Source organism: Taudactylus pleione, unplaced genomic scaffold (genome assembly GCF_031769625.1).
Source record: "Taudactylus pleione unplaced genomic scaffold, aTauple2 ptg000125l, whole genome shotgun sequence".
Lineage (NCBI taxonomy): Eukaryota > Metazoa > Chordata > Amphibia > Anura > Myobatrachidae > Taudactylus > Taudactylus pleione.
The window spans coordinates 9,458,799-9,471,617 of NW_028284527.1; positions in this window are offsets into that span (position 1 = coordinate 9,458,799).

Here is a 12,819-nt window from a genome sequence, read left to right on the forward strand (position 1 = left end):
AAAAACAATCACCATTGATACAGTATAACAATACAAATAAGTTGCCAGTCTGTAATTAAAAATAAGTAGCTAAAATGTATCTAATAAAAATACACAATAATTGTCCACAGATTAAATAACACAGAGGAACATTAGTGGAGGAATTCCTGGCTCATTTAATCACTGTAGATAGCCTCCTGTTTGGTCCCCTAAGGCATAGGTTCTCAAACTCGGTCCTCAGGACCCCAAACAGTGTATATTTTCCAAGTCTCCTCACATAATCACAAGTGAAAAAATTAGCTCCACCTGTGGATCTTTCAAAATGTGTCAGTGAGTAACTACTACACCTGTGCACCTGCTACGTGAACTGTGTGGGGTCCTGAGGACCGAGTTTGAGAACCACTGCCCTAAGGGAACACATGTGGCTGGTGTTAATGTCCAGGGCCTCAGACCACTGTGTACTAGAGATGAGCGGGCCCGGTTCCCTGAGAACCAGACCCACCGGAACTTCAGGGATCCAGGGCGATCCGAGGCACCCCTCAGATCTCTCCTCCTGCCCCAGATCCCTAATCGAGGCAAAACCTTGTGATCCTCTCAAGGTTTTGCCTCGAGCGGCCGTTTTTTAAGAAACCCTTTGCCTTCAAAGGGCAAAGTGCTGATTGGCTGACAGAGCGGCTCCCTCCATTGTAGTCAATGGAGAGTCGCAGGGTTATTAAAGTTTACCCTGCAGTTCCCACCTTTGAGTACATTGGAGGAAGCTGTTCATTGGCTGAGAGATGGGGGATGACCTCTCTCAGCCAATGAACGCTTAGCGGGAGGGTTTCCATGGTGAAATCCCACTGCTAAGCTCTCATTCGGGAAGTACCGTTCTATTGAACGGTACTTAAGTATGTGGATCAGGATTTTTTTTTTTTGCCAAGTCCAGGGATGCCTACTTTGGTACGAAGAGGACAGAACCTCGCAGAGGAGATGGTGAGTATGTTTTTTTTCACAGGTCCCCTATGGATACTTTACCGGACAAGTGGACCGATGCTACAGGGATACATAGGTGAGTATGTGTACATGTATGTGTGTATGTGTGTGTACATGTGTGAGTGCATGTATGGTGTGTGTGTCGTGTGTTTATTTAAACATTTCTTTACAGGTGAGCTACAGGTACCAGAGGGCCCTAAATGCCCTGCATGCTGGTACTTGTGGTTCTCCAAGTACCAGCATGCAAGGCAGGCTTTCTGGGACCTGCAGTTCTACTTGTAAAGACAATGTTTAAACTTATTTATTTTTACGCAACACATACACTATCAACCCGCCACCCACCACCACCAGGGGTGGCGGGGATAGCCCCGGGCTATCAGGCTGGGCCTTGGGTGCCCCTTTATTGGGGGGTCCCCAGCTCCCCAGGGATCCCCGGCCTGGGCTGACTAGCAGTCAGCGCTGATGCTGGGGCTGGGGGGCCCAGTGCTCCCCTGGCTGTGGCATCAGCCCCCTGCTAGAAAATGTTTGGTGCTGGTTCTGGAAGATACCCTACTCATTTTTTTCCTGTGTATTTCCAGAACCAGGACCAGATCAGAGCCCAGTGCTAGTTGCACAGAATACAGGGGACCCTTACATCATTTGTCCCCCGTATTTTGGCAACCAGGGCAGGTTCTGACCAGCCTGGTGCTGGTTGTGCTGAAGTACGGGGTACCCCTACATCGTTTGTCCCCTGTATGTAAGCACACCCTGCACTGGGTCACTAAAGCCCAGGACTGGTTGCTCTATTGGGGGGGCACACCATTTTTTTCTTTTCTTTACACAGGTTTTTTTTTTATTAAATTTGCAGTGGCAGCAAAGACGGATCTCACTAACCCGTCCATGCTCTGTGTCAATCACACAGATGCAAGTAGCATGAACCTCCTGGTCTGTGCCTGCATCTGTGTCATTGAAATACACAGCAGCACAGACGGGTCTCACTGACCTGTCCATGCTCTGTGTCAATCACACAGATGCATGTAGCATGGATCTCCCGGGTCCATGCTACATTCATCTATACACGATCTCTGCACCATAACGTTGATTGGCTGAGAGCCGTGACAGATCACTTTGTCAGCCAATAAGTGCTTTGCCCATTGAAGGCAAAGGGATTTTTAAAAATGGCCACTCGAGGCAAAACCTTGAGATCCAGAGGTTCACAAGGTTTCACCTCAATTAGGGATCCAGGGCAGGTAGAGAGATCCGAGGGGCATCTCAGATAGCCCCAGATCCCCGAGGTTCGGGTGGGTCTGATTATCAGGGAACCAGACCCGCACTTCTCTAGTTGTTATGTGGTGGAACGCAACCCTCTACATGCTTCAGAGGATGGAGGAGCAGTAAAAGGCCATTCAAGCCTATATATCCACCTATGACATAGGCAAAGGAGGGGGTATGCACCTGACTCAAGTGCAGTGGAAAATGATTTCCGTGTTGTGTAAGGTTCTCCAGCCCTTCGAATTTGCAGTTCAGACACTGCCAGCTTGAGTCAGGTCATTCCCCTCATCAGGCATTTGCAGAAGCAGCTGGAGAAAGTGAAGGAGGAGCTAAGATGGAGTGATTCCACTTGGTATGTGGGACTTGTGGATGAAACACTTCATTTGCTTTGCCAGGATTTGAGGGTGGTCAATCTGTTAACATCAAACCACTACATTTTGGCCACCGTGCTCGATCCTAGGTTTAAGGTCTACGTGGTGCCTCTCTTTCTGGTGGACACAAGCCTGCAGAGGTGCAAAGACCTGCTGGTGAAAACACTGTCACCTGAAGTGGAACGTGACATGGCAACAGCTCCTTCTTCATTTTCTCCTGAAACTGGGGCTGCCAGGAAACAACTTAGATATCCTAACCAACCAGCTGGCGGTGATGCAGGGCAGGCAGGACCAAGTTTGGACATCTGGTCCGGACTGAAGGACCTGCCAACAATTTCTGACATGTCTACTCTCACTGCACATGATGCTGTCACCATTGAAAGAATGGTGGAGGATTACATCGGTGGCAGCATCCAAGTAGGCATGTCAGAAAGTCCGTACTTGTATTGGCAGGAAAAAGAGGCAATTTGGAGGCCCCTGTACAAACTGGCTCTATTTTACCTAAGTTACCCCCCCTACAGTGTGTATTCCAAAAGAGTTTTTAGTGCAGCCAGGAACCTTGTCAGCGAAAGGCGTAAGAGGTTGCTTCCACAAAATGTGGAGAAGATGATGTTCATCAAAATTAATTATCAATTCTTCCAGGTAGACCAGCCTCCAGAAAGTATAGAGGGACCTGTTGTGGTGGATTCCAGTGGGGATGAATTAATATTCTGTGAGGATGAGGATGTACACAACACTGAAGAGGGTGAGGAATCGGTGGATGACGGTGAGGATGACATCTTGCCTCTGTAGAGCCAGTTTGTGCAGGGACAGAATAATTGCCAGCTTGTTTTGTGGGGGCCCAAACGAACCAATCATTTCAGCCACAGTTGTGTGGCAGACCCTGGCGCTGAAATGATTGCTTTGTTAAAGTGTGCATGTCCTGTTTATACAACATAAGGGTGGGTGGGAGGGCCCAAGGACAATTCCATCTTGCACCTCTTTTTTTTCTTTGCATTATGTACAGTTTGGGGCCTAGTTTTTCAAACTGCCATCCTGTCTGCCACTGCAGTATCACTCCTAGATGGGTCACGTGTTTGTGCCGCCCACTCGTGTCGCTTAGCATAGTCATCCAGCTACCTTGGTGCAATCTTTTGGCCATAAAAACAATATTGTGAGGTGTGAGGTGTTCAGAATAGACTGGAAATGAGTGGAAATTAATGTTATTGAGGTTAATAATAGCATAGGACCAAAAAAATCCAAATTCTGTGATTTTAGCAGTTTCCAAAAAAACCCAGATCCAAAACCAAAACCCGGAAGGGTGGTTTTGGCAAAACTAATCCAGATGCAAAACCAAAACACAAAACATGCCTGCATTTCTCTGACCCCCCCCCCCAGCACCACCCCCAAACGGTGCTTCCTGTCACTCTACGATGGGCCTGCATACTCACTTTGAACGCAGTCCCGATTGCAGTGAGGCATTCGCGCACTGCGATGCATACGCATGCGTAGTACGCAACAATCGACCATCTGCATATGCTTTAGCAGTTGCGATCCTTGCTGAATCAACAGTCAACTAGCAGATTCTGCCACTATAGCAACATTCTTCTATGATGTCACAATTTTCTACTGCTTATATCCACTACACTTCCTTGATGAGGCCTACTCCAGGGAGACACTGGGCCTGATTCAGCATGGATCACAAGTTTGCAATCGCACGCATCCGGCCACTGCGAAAATATGCTAAAGAATGCATACACACTGCCACCGCAGCACAAGATGCAGATGCCCAGGACTTCATAAAAATGCCCCCTTACCTTCACTCACATTTGTAATAATGTGCAAGATTGCGAAAACATCGGTACAATCGAGAACAATAGGACCAATACGCAGAATAGTGGTTGACCTGACCCTCCCACAGGAATTGCTAAACTTCTGCATACAGTGAGTACTCAGGCTGCGTATGGGTTTACTGTGGATAATTTATGCATGCCCCTGCAGCAGCGTTCAAATGCACTGACACACCTACGTTCGCACGACCACCCCCCGTCACCACCCACAAATGGCACTTCCTGTTAATCACTGGGAAATTGGTCTGCGTACTGCCTGCAATCACATTCCTGATCGCAGTGCCTGGTTCGCGCACGCACACTGCGTCTTATATGCATGCGCAGAACGTGAAATCGGCTGAGTGCATGCGTCTTAGCACTTGCTATCTGTGCTGAATCAGGCCCACAGACCATGAGATGCATCATACAATTGCTTGTTTTTGTAAATTGAGAAAAATAATGCCTCCAGCTGGTCCAATGCCAAAGAAAGTAGCAAATTCAAGTCTCACAAACCCACAATATATATAAAAAAAATATATATATATTGTGACACAGTCAGGTTAGGGGGTCCCTCTCCTGGGTAGGGGACTCCTTCCTTACACACACAGCAGCCGGGAAACAGTACGCCAGACTGGATTCGAGTACAAGCTGGTCGGCGCCAGTCTTTATTGTGCAATGTCAGAAATAACATAAAGAAAACAAAACATAAATCCTAGCCCTGTCGGGGCACTAACTTCACAGGTAGTTCCCTCACTACAAGAACCTGGCAGGGCCTAATGCCCTCACCAGCAACAAAAGCACAGCACAACACTCACAGTTAGGTTTTCAAGTGTCTCTGAGCAAACTCCCTGTCTGCTCTCCCAGGTGAGACACTCAGCCCTAAACACACTAGGCTTATATTGGCCACTCTCAGGTGGAAACCCTAACAAGCCTGTTACCAGGCTGCAAGGCCCAAAACCTGGAGTGGCCATGGGTGGAGCCCTCCCTCTCCTCTCACCCACAACCCCCAGGTCCCAAACCGGCTTTTCAAAAAGCCGAGACTCAAGCCTGCTACACTGCAGACTTTCTCCTGGGGGTTTAAAACACATAAGACAGGAATCTGGGACAAATGTACCTGCCACAGACCACTTTACCAGTGATCCTATCACATATCCCCCCCTTTGTTTCGACCTGTGGGGCGGAACAACTGAAGCCCCCAAACAATGAACGCGTGACAACGCGTCTGGATTGGCCAGCTGGCTTCCTGGCCTGTGTTCCACTGAAAATTTAAAAGTTTGTAACGCCAAGAACCATCTCGTAATTGTCGCATTACTGTCCTTATTTTCAGACATCCACTTCAGAGGGGCATGGTCAGTGATCAATTTGAACTTTCTTCCGACCAAGTAGTACCTGAGAGCCTCTAACACCCACTTTATGGCCAACGCCTCCTTCTCCACTGTGGCATAGTTTCTCTCATGTACATTCAACTTTCTGCTTAGATAGAAAATAGGGTGTTCCTCACCCTCCTTGTTCTGGGACAGGACCGCTCCTATACCTACTTCTGATGCATCGGTTTGTACTATGATTTCCCTGTCAAAATTAGGAGTCATCAGGACTGGTTGGGAACACAACACTACTTTCAACTCCTGAAAAGCCTTCTCTGCCTCAGGACTCCATTCTACCATGAATTTTTGTTTGCCTTTGGTCAGGTCAGTCAGTGGGACTGCCATGGTGGCAAAGTTGGGTATAAACCTCCTGTAGTACCCCGTAATTCCCAAGAAGGCTCTCACCTGCTTCTTATTCAGAGGCCATGGCCAGTTTTGTATGGCATCAACTTTATTGAGCTGAGGCTTTATCAGGCCTCTGCCAATGGTGTATCCCAGATATTTTACTTCCTCCATGCCTAGACAACACTTTTTTGGGTTCGCTGTCAAACCTGCCTTATAGATGGAGTCCAACACTGCTTGTACCCTGGGAAAGTGAGACTGCCAATCAGGACTATGAATGACCACATCATCCAGATAAGCAGCTGCATACCGTCTATGGGGCCTTAGAATCCTGTCCATCATTCTTTGGAAGGTAGCAGGTGCCCCATGTAGCCCGAAGAGCAACATCTTGTACTGAAACAAGCCCTCTGGCACTGAAAAAGCTGTCTTTTGTTTAGCGCACTTGGTTAACGGTACTTGCCAATACCCTTTGGTTAGGTCAACAGTAGTTAAATACCTTGCCATCCCTAGTCTCTCAATCAGTTCATCCACTCTTGGCATCGGGTAGGCATCGAATTTTGAAACACTGTTCAACTTTCGGAAGTCATTGCAGAAATGCACACTCCCGTCTGGCTTTGGAATCAACACAATGGGACTTGACCATTCACTATGTGATTCTTCAATAACTCCTAACTCTAGCATATTTTTAATTTCTTTCGACACCGATTCTCTTTGTGCTTCTGCTAACCTATAGGGCTTTAGATTAACTTTAACCCCTGGGTCAGTGATTATGTCATGTTTAATGACCGAGGTTTTCCCAGGTACGTCAGAGAACAGCACCCTATTTCTGATCAGAAACTCCTTGACCTCTTGTTGTTGAATTGCCGACAGGGTTTTTGCCACTGTCACTTCGGGAACTAAGGGCCCTGGATTTACTGGAGGGGCTCGGACGGCCGACAGTACCGTTCTATCTTTCCAGGGCTTTAACAGATTTATATGGTATATCTGTTCCGGCTTTCTTTTCCCCGGCTGGTAAACTTTGTAATTGACCTGTCCCACTCTTTCTAAGATTTCAAAGGGCCCTTGCCATTTAGCCAAAAGTTTATTTTCCACAGTGGGAACCAACACCAACACTCTGTCCCCAGGAGCAAAGCTGCGTAACCGGGCATTGCGGTTGTATACCCTCTACTGTGCCTGTTGAGCCTGTTCTTGGTGCTCTCTCACTATCGGCACTACTGCAGCAATTCTCTCCTGCATTTGAGAAACATACTCAATCACCGTTTTGTAAGGACTAGAATGCCCCTCCCATGTCTCTTTGGCAATGTCTAGTAACCCCCTTGGGTGTCTCCCATACAACAAGTCGAAGGGTGAAAACCCGGTGGAGGACTGGGGAACCTCTCTTATGGCCAACAATAAATACGGCAATAGGTAATCCCAATCCCTACCATCCTTGTCGACCACTTTCCTAAGCATGTGTTTTAGCGTCTTGTTAAACCTCTCGACCAGCCCATCGGTTTGGGGGTGATAAACCGAAGTTCTTAACTGTTCAATTTTGAACAGGCGGCATAACTCTTTCATGACTTTTGACATAAACAGTGTACCCTGGTCAGTTAGTATCTCCTTGGGTATACCCAGCCTGCTAAAGACATGAACTAGCTCTCTGGCAATGGTCTTGGTTGACGTATTGCGCAACGGGATCGCTTCCGGGTACCTGGTAGCATAATCCATTATGACCAGAATATACTGGTGTCCCCTGGCAGACTTCAATAAGGGTCCAACCAAATCCATCGCTATTCTTTCAAACGGCACCTCTATAATAGGCAATGGAACTAGTGGACCCTTAAAATGTGGCCTGGAAGCATGATACTGACACTCAGGGCAGGATGCGCAAAAGTCAGACACCTCTTTATGAAGCCCGGGCCAGAAAAACCTCTGCATTATTCGCTCAGTGGTTTTCTCTACCCCTAGATGGCCTGCCGTTATATGACCATGGGCCAGATCCAACACTGTTCTTCTGTAGGCTTTGGGAACTATTAGTTGTTCCACAATATCTTCCCCCTTCTTAGTCACCTGATACAACAAATCCTGACACATTGCCATGTGGGGATAGGACAAAGGACTATCAGGGTCTACGGGTTTACCATCAACTACTTTTACATTCTCCCTGGCTTTACCAAAGTAGGGTCATTCAACTGCTCCATGGCAAAGACCTCTCTTCTGACCTCTAAATCAGGCAGACGATCACCTGGCCCAACAACACTTCCCACCTCAATGGGAGGCACATCAGTTGGCGGGCCACCGTCACGCTCCGCATTCTCTAGTTCGCCAACCATAGTAGAAAAAGGGAATAACTCTGACTCAGAAGAAACTCCCTCCTCCACTACATCGACAACCTTCTCAAATGGATCGGGGTTGTTCACCTCTGGAACAAAACGGCTTTCCCACAACTTCCAGAAGTGAGCAAAGTCTCTCCCCAATATTGCATCGTACACCAGACCATGCACCAAACCCACAGAAACTATAGCAGAGCCACATGGTGTCTCGATGTTCACCTCGGCCATAACATAATATCAAGTATCCCCATGTATGCAGGTCACACCAACAGTTTTCCCCTTACGCCTCAAGGGGTTCACCAGCTCAGCTTTTATAAGTGTCACCAAGCTACCAGAGTCTAACAGTGCCTCTACTCGGTTGCCATCTACAGTGAGTACACACATGTGCTTATCAGTCTCAGCCTGCCGGTCAGCCATACAGGCTGTCTGTGCAAAGAAAGACCCCCTGCGGTATACATGAGCAGTATCACATTGCATAGGTTCAGTTGTAAGTGAACAATTAGCGGCAATATGGCCGAAGCCACCACATCGGAAACACTGAGTCATATTAATGTCTATTCGTTTACGGGGCAAGAACCTTCCTGGCCTGGCAGGCCTGTCTCCTGGTTCTACACCCTCAGTCTTAGGTACATTCCACCGCCCAGCACCCTTCTCCCCTGGAACAGTCTTACCAGTGTCTGTGGGAGTTCGCCGGGGCGCCATCGGGGCTCGGTGGGGCATACTCATCAGCTCCTCAGCCACCACGTACCTCTCCACCAGCTCGACCAACTGGTCCGCGGACTTAGGGTCTGCATGGCTCACCCACTTGCGCACAGTCACAGGTAATGATCGCAGGTACCGGTCCATCATGACCCTTTCCACGATCTGTGGTCCCGTCAGCGTCTCGGGCTGTAGCCATTTTGAGGACAGATGGACGAGGTCATGCATCTGTGAACGTGGAGGCTTGTCCTTATGGAACTCCCAGCGGTGGACCCGTTGGGCACGAACAAAGGTGGTGACTCCCAAGCGAGTTAGGATCTCCTGTTTTAGTTTTTTATAGTCCTTGGCATCAGCCAGGCATAAGTCGAAATAGGCCTTTTGTGGCTCCCCAGACAAAAAAGGTGCCATCAGACTTGCCCACTGCTCCTGGGGCCAACTCTCCCTTTCGGCCGTTCTTTCAAATGCGGCGAGATAGGCCTCCACATCATCGCCCGAAGTCATCTTTTGGAGGAAGTGACTGGCTCGTACGGAGTGAGTGGTGGTGGGAGGACCAGTATTAACATCTCTGGGCAGGGCGACCAGGTGCTGTACCACCTCTTTTATGGCCTGGCTGTTTTCCGCTAAGGCCTGGTGGGTTTCCTCGATGGCGACCTGTTGTTGCCTCTGGGCTGTCTCCAAGGCCAACAGTTGCACCCTGGTGGATTCCTGCTGAGCTGCTGTAGCTTCCTGCTGAGCCCTGGTAGATTCCTGCTGAGCTGCTGTAGCTTGGAGCAAGGCCTTAATGATGTCCTCCATTTTGTCCTGGGGTGTAGGTTGGAAGCTGAACCTTGCCTCTCTGAGCATTGGCTGACGCCTCCTCTATGGGACTCAAAGGACACAGAGTTATTTCCACACTCACAAATTGGGCGTCTGTCCCTTTAATTTTTAAACGGAAAGTTTTCCTCTCGCTGCAACTTCAGTGTGTGTGGGTGCCCGCATTCTCCATCATATTGTGACACAGTCAGGTTAGGGGGTCCCTCTCCTGGGTAGGGGACTCCTTCCTTACACACACAGCAGCCGGGAAACAGTACGCCAGACTGGATTCGAGTACAAGCTGGTCGGCGCCAGTCTTTATTGTGTAATGTCAGAAATAACATAAAGAAAACAAAACATAAATCCTAGCCCTGTCGGGGCACTAACTTCACAGGTAGTTCCCTCACTACCAGAACCTGGCAGGGCCTAATGCCCTCACCAGCAACAAAAGCACAGCATAACACTCACAGTTAGGTTTTCAAGTGTCTCTGAGCAAACTCCCTGTCTGCTCTCCCAGGTGAGACACTCAGCCCTAAACACACTAGGCTTATATTGGCCACTCTCAGGTGGAAACCCTAACAAGCCTGTTACCAGGCTGCAAGGCCCAAAACCTGGAGTGGCCGTGGGTGGAGCCCTCCCTCTCCTCTCACCCACAACCCCCAGGTCCCAAACCGGCTTTTCAAAAAGCCGAGACTCAAGCCTGCTACACTGCAGACTTTCTCCTGGGGGTTTAAAACACATAAGACAGGAATCTGGGACAAATGTACCTGCCACAGACAACTTTACCAGTGATCCTATCACAATATATATATATATTTATATATATACATATATATATATATATATATATATATAATGACAGAAAATGTCTGAATAGTAAATGTGAAAATACTACAGTATGTTAAATTGCTATATGGGGACAAAGTTTTTTTAAAAATTTCCAAGTTGTCAGAAGGAATGGATGGACAAAGAATAAGTTGGTTCCGGCGCTTTCTTAGGATCTAAAAACTGTCTTGATATTCCCCTCATATAAAAAACGGAAAAACAATATATAGTGTGAACCTGCAAGAAAAAATTGCGAATCAAAGATAAGAATCACACTCACCCTATACAGATGAGTGTATCGCGTTGGACCTAATAATCACTGTGGTCCTACGGTGGTTGCCGATTGCAACGATGGTATCACAGATGGTTTATCTTGATAAATGGTCAAATGAAAAAATACATAGAATACACTTCCATAGTGCAGATCAATACGTTTCAAAAAGTCAGGTTATAACCAGTAGAATTTCATACTCACCTATTATAGTGTTTCATATGAGCTTTGGACATTCATTTGTATAGACCCCGATGTCCGTCGGTTTTCCCCCAATCAGGGTAACAAAAAGCTCACAATAATGTTCGAAGAATATATAATGCATATAAAATATATATTTTTATTTCTTCAAATAAAAATATTCTTTTATTTTTTTTTAAAAGTTGGATAATTAAGATGTGTACATATAGTAAAAAATGGTACTTTGCAAGTAATAAGTGACCATACAAACACATCAAATATATTAAAAACAAATAGACTTATGAAATAAAAATCTTAAAAATGTAAAATAAAAATAGAATTATACTAAGAAGAAGTGGAGAGTACCGGACATAATATCAAGCAACGCGTTTCACAGAACTTCTGTCTGCTTCCTCAGGCTGGTAAATCAGGAGGAATGAATGGGCAATTCATAACTCCAATAGTTCTATTCATGTGATTGGCCCCACAATGGTGAAAAAGACAACTAAGAGAAGCGATAACCCATTAAGCGGCTGAAATAAACACTTCATTCAAACAATGCTCAGAGAATCAAGTAGAATGCTGAAACACCACCAATTACCTCTTAGTAGTGACCTACAAAAGCTTCCTACTGCAAAGTAGTTCTTGCAGAAAGTGCACTGATTCACAGCCAGTCCCCTATTTTTGCACTAATTTATTTAGACAGAGACAACAAACAGACATACTACGGACTTCCTCCCCTTTCTCTCTTGCTAGCTTGATGCATGATGTGCATGTGCACTGCCTTCTGCAAGACTCTGCCACACCCACAAGCCAGCTGGCGACCTCCTTTTTTCATGCCTTGTCCCAATCATTTACACAGTCTGAAACCTTAACTAGAATGTTAACAGTGTCTATGGAATGTTCACACTGTCCACGGAATGTACATGAGTGTAAGCAGTGGAGTCCCCCTGACAACACAAAGTAAACAGTCAGCTATCAGATTCTACCACTTTAGCAATATTCTTCTATGATGTCACAATCTTCTACTCAGGGGTATATTAAGAGAGAAAGGAGCCCCTGTTCAATCCCCGTTAGGGGCACTCTCCTCTCTCCCCGGCTGCCGTCAGAGAACTGACAGCAGCAGTAGATTCTGGGCACAGGTCATAAGGAAAATAGTGATTTCTTACTGCGCATGTGCAAAACGCAGGGAAAATGGCAACGGCGCTACTCTGTGGGACTACGGAGAGGTAAGTAAAGAAAAAGTATGGGTGCAGGGTGTGCGGTGCAGGCCCCCCCTAGACCCAGGGGCCCGTGAGTACCACACCCATTATAAATACGCCCCTGCATCTGCTCCTTATAACCATTGCACTTCCTTGATGAGGCCTACTCGAGGCAGACTCAGACTAAGAAATGCATGAAATCATTGCTCATTCTTGAAAATGGAGAACAATAATGCCTCCAGCTGGTCTGAAGCCAAAGAAAGAAGCAAAGTGCGACAAACACAAAATATATGTAAAAAAAATAAAAATGACAGAAAATTTCTGAATAGTAAATGTGAAAATACTATGTTAAATTGCTACTCGGGGACAAAGTTTGCAAAATATCCAAGTTGTCAAAATGATAGGCAATTCATAACTCTAAGGGGCCCATTTATTAATGATCGCATTTTGC